Source organism: Crinia signifera, chromosome 7 (genome assembly GCF_055691185.1).
Source record: "Crinia signifera chromosome 7, ASM5569118v1, whole genome shotgun sequence".
NCBI lineage: Eukaryota > Metazoa > Chordata > Amphibia > Anura > Myobatrachidae > Crinia > Crinia signifera.
Genome location: NC_139223.1, coordinates 166,067,345 through 166,074,029, shown reverse-complemented (window position 1 = coordinate 166,074,029; position 6,685 = coordinate 166,067,345).

The window sequence follows — 6,685 nt, the reverse complement described above, 5'->3', positions numbered from 1 at the left end:
TCGGACCGACGGACCAATCACAGCCATGGAGGGGGGTTTAAACTAACGGTGACTGCACTGCAGACGCCATTCCGGTCTGGAATTGCGTGCAGTGCGGTCACCGTACCCAGCTGCCGCGATATACTGACCAGAACCCCTCTAAATACTTACCTGATCACTGCCTGGATCTTGCTTATTCTTGTGACATCCTGTGACATCCTGTGCTGTGTTGTGCTGCTGCGAGTTATTAGATAGAGAGATAGAGAGAGAGAGATAGAGAGAGATAGAGAGGCCTAGTGACAGAGAGTGCTATATTTTGTGCTGCTGCAGTGTGATAGAGCTATAGATAGAGAGATAGAGAGAGAGAGATAGAGAGAGATAGAGAGAGATAGAGAGATAGTGACAGATTGTGCTATATATTTTTTATATAACTGACTGCTGCCCCCCCTTTTGTGCTGATCAGTATAAATTAACTGATCAGCAACTTTTTGGGGGCGCAGGTTTTTTTTTTAGATATATATACCTGTCAGTGCTGCTGCTGCAGTGTCATAGAGTGAGAGATAGAGAGATAGAGAGATAGAGAGAGATAGTGACAGAGAGTGATAGAGACTGCTATATTTTGTGTCTGCTGCCCCCCTTTTGTGCACCCCCAGCAACTTTTTGGGGGTGCAGGGGTTATTTTTCATATATATAACTGTCAGTGCTGCTGCTGCAGTGTCATAGAGTGATAGATAGTGAGAGATAGAGAGATAGAGAGAGATAGTGACAGAGAGTGATAGAGAGTGCTAAATTTTGTGTCTGCTGCCCCCGCCTTTTGTGCTGATCACTATATCTGAGGTGATCAGCAACTTTTTGGGGGTGCAGAGGTTTTTTTTTTATATATATACCTGTCAGTTGCTGCCAGTTGCACTGTCAGTTGCACCAAAGGTTGTGCACCTGCTGCCCCTCACTGGTAATCAGTGTCGCATCACTGATCACCTTTTTTTTTTTTGTGGGTGCTGTGGGGTCTTTTTTTAATTTTTTTTTTACACACACTGTGATTTTGTGGGTGTCCTGTGGCCACTGTGCGCTGATCAGTGACGTACATCACTGATCAGCTTTTTCGGCACAGGGTTGATCTATTTTTTATTTTATTTTTTTATCAAATTCCTGTTGCCTTTGAGCGCTGTTCAGTGACGGACATTACTGACCAACATCTGTGCTCAATTTTTGGCGCAGGACCTTTTTTTTTTTTTTTAACCCCTTCAATTTTTTTTTTTTAACCCCTTCAATTTTTTTTTTTTTTAACCCCTTCAATTTTTTTTTTGTATAAAGTATTTTTTTTTTCTGCACTACATACACACTACACACTACATACCCCCCGGGTTGAAATAAAGTTTGTACCCCCCCCTACACTATACACGTGTTGAAACATTTCACTACCAGTAACACAAAAATAAAAATGGCATCCCAAATGTCATCCCAAATGTCATCCCAGTCATCCAGAAGAATGTATTCAGTGGAGGAGGCATATGCCATGCTTGCCTCTGACTCTGACACAGCCAGTGAGGCAAGCGGGGAATTTGAAGGATTCGTCTTAAGCTCCTCTTCCTCCTCTGGTGATGAGGGACCCCCTCAAAGACGCCCCCGTAGAGCAGCTGAGACCCACCCCCCAATAATTGATCTCGTATGGACCCCACCACCAGACAATTTTGAGCCCCAGGTTCCTGAGTTTTTGGCCATGCCAGGAATCCAATTTGATTCCACAGGTCTCAGAGAAATTGACTTTTTCAAATTATTTTTCTCTGATGATTTTATAAATTTAATGGTGGACCAAACTAATTTATATGCCCAGCAGTTTATTGCTCAAAACCCCACGTCATCATTTGCTAGGTGGACCCCTGTAGATGCAGTAGAGATGATGACGTTTTGGGGTCTGGTGTTTCATATGGGCATAGTAAAAAAGCCAGAAATTAGGCAATATTGGAGTACAGATGTTCTGTACAGCACCCCATTTTACCGTATGGCCATGCCCCGGGCTCGATTTGAGATGATCCTTAAATTTTTGCATTAAAACGATAATGCACAGTGCCCACCCAGAGATGATCCCACCTTTGACCGGCTATTCAAAGTCAGGCCGGTCATTGATCATTTCAGTGCCAAATTTGCAGAGATGTACATCCCAGATAAATTCATTTGCATAGACGAGTCCCTTATACATTTTAAAGGAAGGGTTAAATTCCGCCAGTACCTTCCCAGTAAGAGGGCAAGGTATGGCATAAAAATGTATAAGCTGTGTGAAAGCACCTCAGGGTACACCCACAGGTTTAGGGTATATGAAGGGAAGGATTCAAGAATTGAACCGCCAGAATGCCCCCCTCCCTCGTAGGTGTTAGTGGAAAAATTGTCTGGGATTTAGTGCACCCCTTCCTGGATAAAGGTTATCACCTCTATGTGGATAACTTTTACACTAGCATCCCCCTGTTTAAGGCCCTTGGTTCAAGAGGTACAGCAGCTTGCGGTACTGTGCGCAAGAACCAAAGAGGCCTCCCAAAAACGCACATTGCCCAAGTAATGAGAAGGGGTGAAAGCAGGGGAATATGCACCGAAAATATGTTGTTGGTCAAATATAAGGACAAGAGGGATGTCCTTATACTGACAACAATTCACGGAGACAGTACCACCTCCGTCCCTGTACGAGGTACCAGTACCCACACCTCAAAACCTAATTGTATCCTGGATTACAATAGGTACATGGGCGGAGTGGATCTTTCAGATCAGGTACTGAAGCCGTACAGTGCCCTGCGGAAAACAAAAATCTGGTACAAGAAGCTGGCCGTGTATATCATCCAGATGGCACTGTATAACGCTTACGTGCTATTCCGTTCTACCGGCCAGAGGGGGACATTTATGCACTTTCAAGAGGAAGTCATAAAGGGCCTAGTATTTGTGAACCAGCAGGCAGAGGGCCCCAGTACTTCTAGTACTGGCCCCCGTATTGTACCAGGGCAGCATTTTCCGAACGAAATCCCCTCCACTGCAAGAAAGGGCAGGACACAAAAAAGGTGCAAAGTTTGCTATAAAAAGGGAATAAGAAAGGAAACTATTTTCCACTGTGAAACTTGCCCCGACAAACCCGGCCTATGTATAAAGGAGTGTTTTAAAATATACCACACATCTATGGATTATTAGGTTCATCATTTCACCGTGCTTCGGGGGTCTTGCTAATGCCACATAGCACCCACCAACATTCCACCAGAATCTGAGCTGCAAAATCCAAAAATCACTCCTTCCCTTCTGAGTCCTGCCATGCACCCAACTGGTATTTTTTGGTCACATATGAGGCATTGCCATACTCGGGAGAAATTGGGGCACAGATTTTGGGGTGCTTTTTCTCCTTCATACCTTCTGAAAATGAAAAATTTTGAGCCAGAACTGCATTTTTGTGTAAAAAATTTAATTTTTCATTTTCACTGCCCAGTTGTATCAAAATTGGTGAAACCCCTGGGGGTTTGAAATGTACACTATACCCCTAGATGAATTCCCTGAGGGGTGTAGTTTGCAAAATGGGGTCACTTGTGGGGGGCTTCCACTGTATTGGTGCTTTGGGGGTCTTGCTAATGCGACATAGCACCCACCAACATTCCACCAGAATTTGTGCTGCAAAATCCAAATATCACTCCTTCCCTTCTGAGTCCTGCCACTTTTTGGTCACACATGAGGCATTGCCGTACTCGGGAGAAATTGGGGCACAGATTTTGGGGTGCTTTTTCTCCTTCATACCTTCTGAAAATGAAAAATTTTGAGCCAGAACTGCATTTTTGTGTAAAAAATGTAATTTTTCATTTTCACTGCCCAGTTGTATCAAAATTGGTGAAACCCCTGGGGGTTTGAAATGTACACTATACCCCTAGATGAATTCCCTGAGGGGTGTAGTTTGCAAAATGGGGTCACTTGTGGGGTGGTTCCACTGTATTGGTGCTTTGGGGGTCTTGCTAATGCGACATAGCACCCACCAACATTCCACCAGAATTTGTGCTGCAAAATCCAAATAACACTCCTTCCCTTCTGAGTCCTGCCACTTTTTGGTCACACATGAGGCATTGCCGTACTCGGGAGAAATTGGGGCACAGATTTTGGGGTGCTTTTTCTCCTTCATACCTTCTGAAAATGAAAAATTTTGAGCCAGAACTGCATTTTTGTGTAAAAAATGTAATTTTTCATTTTCACTGCCCAGTTGTATCAAAATTGGTGAAACCCCTGGGGGTTTGAAATGTACACTATACCCCTAGATGAATTCCCTGAGGGGTGTAGTTTGCAAAATGGGGTCACTTGTGGGGTGGTTCCACTGTATTGGTGCTTTGGGGGTCTTGCTAATGCGACATAGCACCCACCAACATTCCACCACCAAAAATCACTCCTTCCCTTCTGAGTCCTGCCATGCACCCAACTGGTATTTTTTGGTCACATATGAGGCATTGCCATACTCGGGAGAAATTGGGGCACAGATTTTGGGGTGCTTTTTCTCCTTCATACCTTATGAAAATGAAAAATTTTGAGCCAGAACTGCATTTTTGTGTAAAAAAATGTAATTTTTCATTTTCACTGCCCAGTTGTATCAAAATTGGTGAAACCCCTGGGGGTTTGAAATGTACACTATACCCCTTGATGAATTCCCTGAGGGGTGTAGTTTGCAAAATGGGGTCACTTGTGGGGGGGTTCCACTGTATTGGTGCTTGGGGGGTCTTGCTAATGCAACATAGCACCCACCAACATTCCACCAGAATCTGAGCTGCAAAATCCAAAAATCACTCCTTCCTTTCTGAGTCCTGCCATGCACCCAAATGGTATTTTTTGGTCACATGTGAGGCATTGCCGTACTCGGGAGAAATTGGGGCACAGATTTTGGGGTGCTTTGTCTCCTTCATTCCTTGTGAAAATGAAAAATGTTGAGCCAGAACTGCATTTTTGTGTAAAAAATGTAATTTTTCATTTGCACAGCCCAGTTGTATCAAAATTGGTGAAACCCCTGGGGGTTTGAAATGTACACTATACCCCTAGATGAATTCCCTGAGGGGTTTAGTTTGCAAAATGGGGTCACTTGTGGGGGGGTTCCACTGTATTGGTGCTTGGGGGGTCTTGCTAATGCGACATAGCACCCACCAAAATTCCACCAGAATCTGAGCTGCAAAATCCAAAAATCACTCATTCCCTTCTGAGTACTGCCATGCACCCAAATGGTATTTTTTGGTCACATGTGAGGCATTGCCGTACTCGGGAGAAATTGGGGCACAGATTTTGGGGTGCTTTTTCTCCTTCTTACCTTCTGAAAATGAAAAATTTTGAGCCAGAACTGCATTTTTGTGTAAAAAAATGTAATTTTTCATTTTCACTGCCCAGTTGTATCAAAATTGGTGAAACCCCTGGGGGTTTGAAATATACACTATACCCCTAGATGAATTCCCTGAGGGGTGTAGTTTGCAAAATGGGGTCACTTGTGGGGGGGTTCCACTGTATTGGTGCTTGGGGGGTCTTGCTAATGCGACATAGCACCCACCAACATTCCACCACCAAAAATCACTCCTTCCCTTCTGAGTCCTGCCATGCACCCAACTGGTATTTTTGGTCACATATGAGGCATTGCCATACTCGGGAGAAATTTGGGCACAGAGTTTGGGGTGCTTTTTCTCCTTCATACCTTATGAAAATGAAAAATTTTGAGCCAGAACTGCATTTTTGTGTAAAAAAATGTAATTTTTCATTTTCACTGCCCAGTTGTATCAAAATTGGTGAAACCCCTGGGGGTTTGAAATGTACACTATACCCCTAGATGAATTCCCTGAGGGGTGTAGTTTGCAAAATGGGGTCACTTGTGGGGGGGTTCCACTGTATTGGTGCTTGGGGGGTCTTGCTAATGCAACATAGCACCCACCAACATTCCACCAGAATCTGAGCTGCAAAATCCAAAAATCACTCCTTCCCTTCTGAGTCCTGCCATGCACCCAAATGGTATTTTTTGGTCACATGTGAGGCATTGCCGTACTCGGGAGAAATTGGGGCACAGATTTTGGGGTGCTTTTTCTCCTTCTTACCTTCTGAAAATGAAAAATTTTGAGCCAGAACTGCATTTTTGTGTAAAAAATGTAATTTTTCATTTGCACAGCCCAGTTGTATCAAAATTGGTGAAACCCCTGGGGGTTTGAAATGTACACTATACCCCTAGATGAATTCCCTGAGGGGTGTAGTTTGCAAAATGGGGTCACTTGTGGGGGGGTTCCACTGTATTGGTGCTTGGGGGGTCTTGCTAATGCGACATAGCACCCACCAAAATTCCACCAGAATCTGAGCTGCAAAATCCAAAAATCACTCCTTCCCTTCTGAGTCCTGCCATGCACCCAAATGGTATTTTTTGGTCACATTTGAGGCATTGCCGTACTCGGGAGAAATTGGGGCACAGATTTTGGGGTGCTTTTTCTCCTTCTTACCTTCTGAAAATGAAAAATTTTGAGCCAGAACTGCATTTTTGTGTAAAAAAATGTAATTTTTCATTTTCACTGCCCAGTTGTATCAAAATTGGTGAAACCCCTGGGGGTTTGAAATATACACTATACCCCTAGATGAATTCCCTGAGGGGTGTAGTTTGCAAAATGGGGTCACTTGTGGGGGGGTTCCACTGTATTGGTGCTTGGGGGGTCTTGCTAATGCGACATAGCACCCACCAACATTC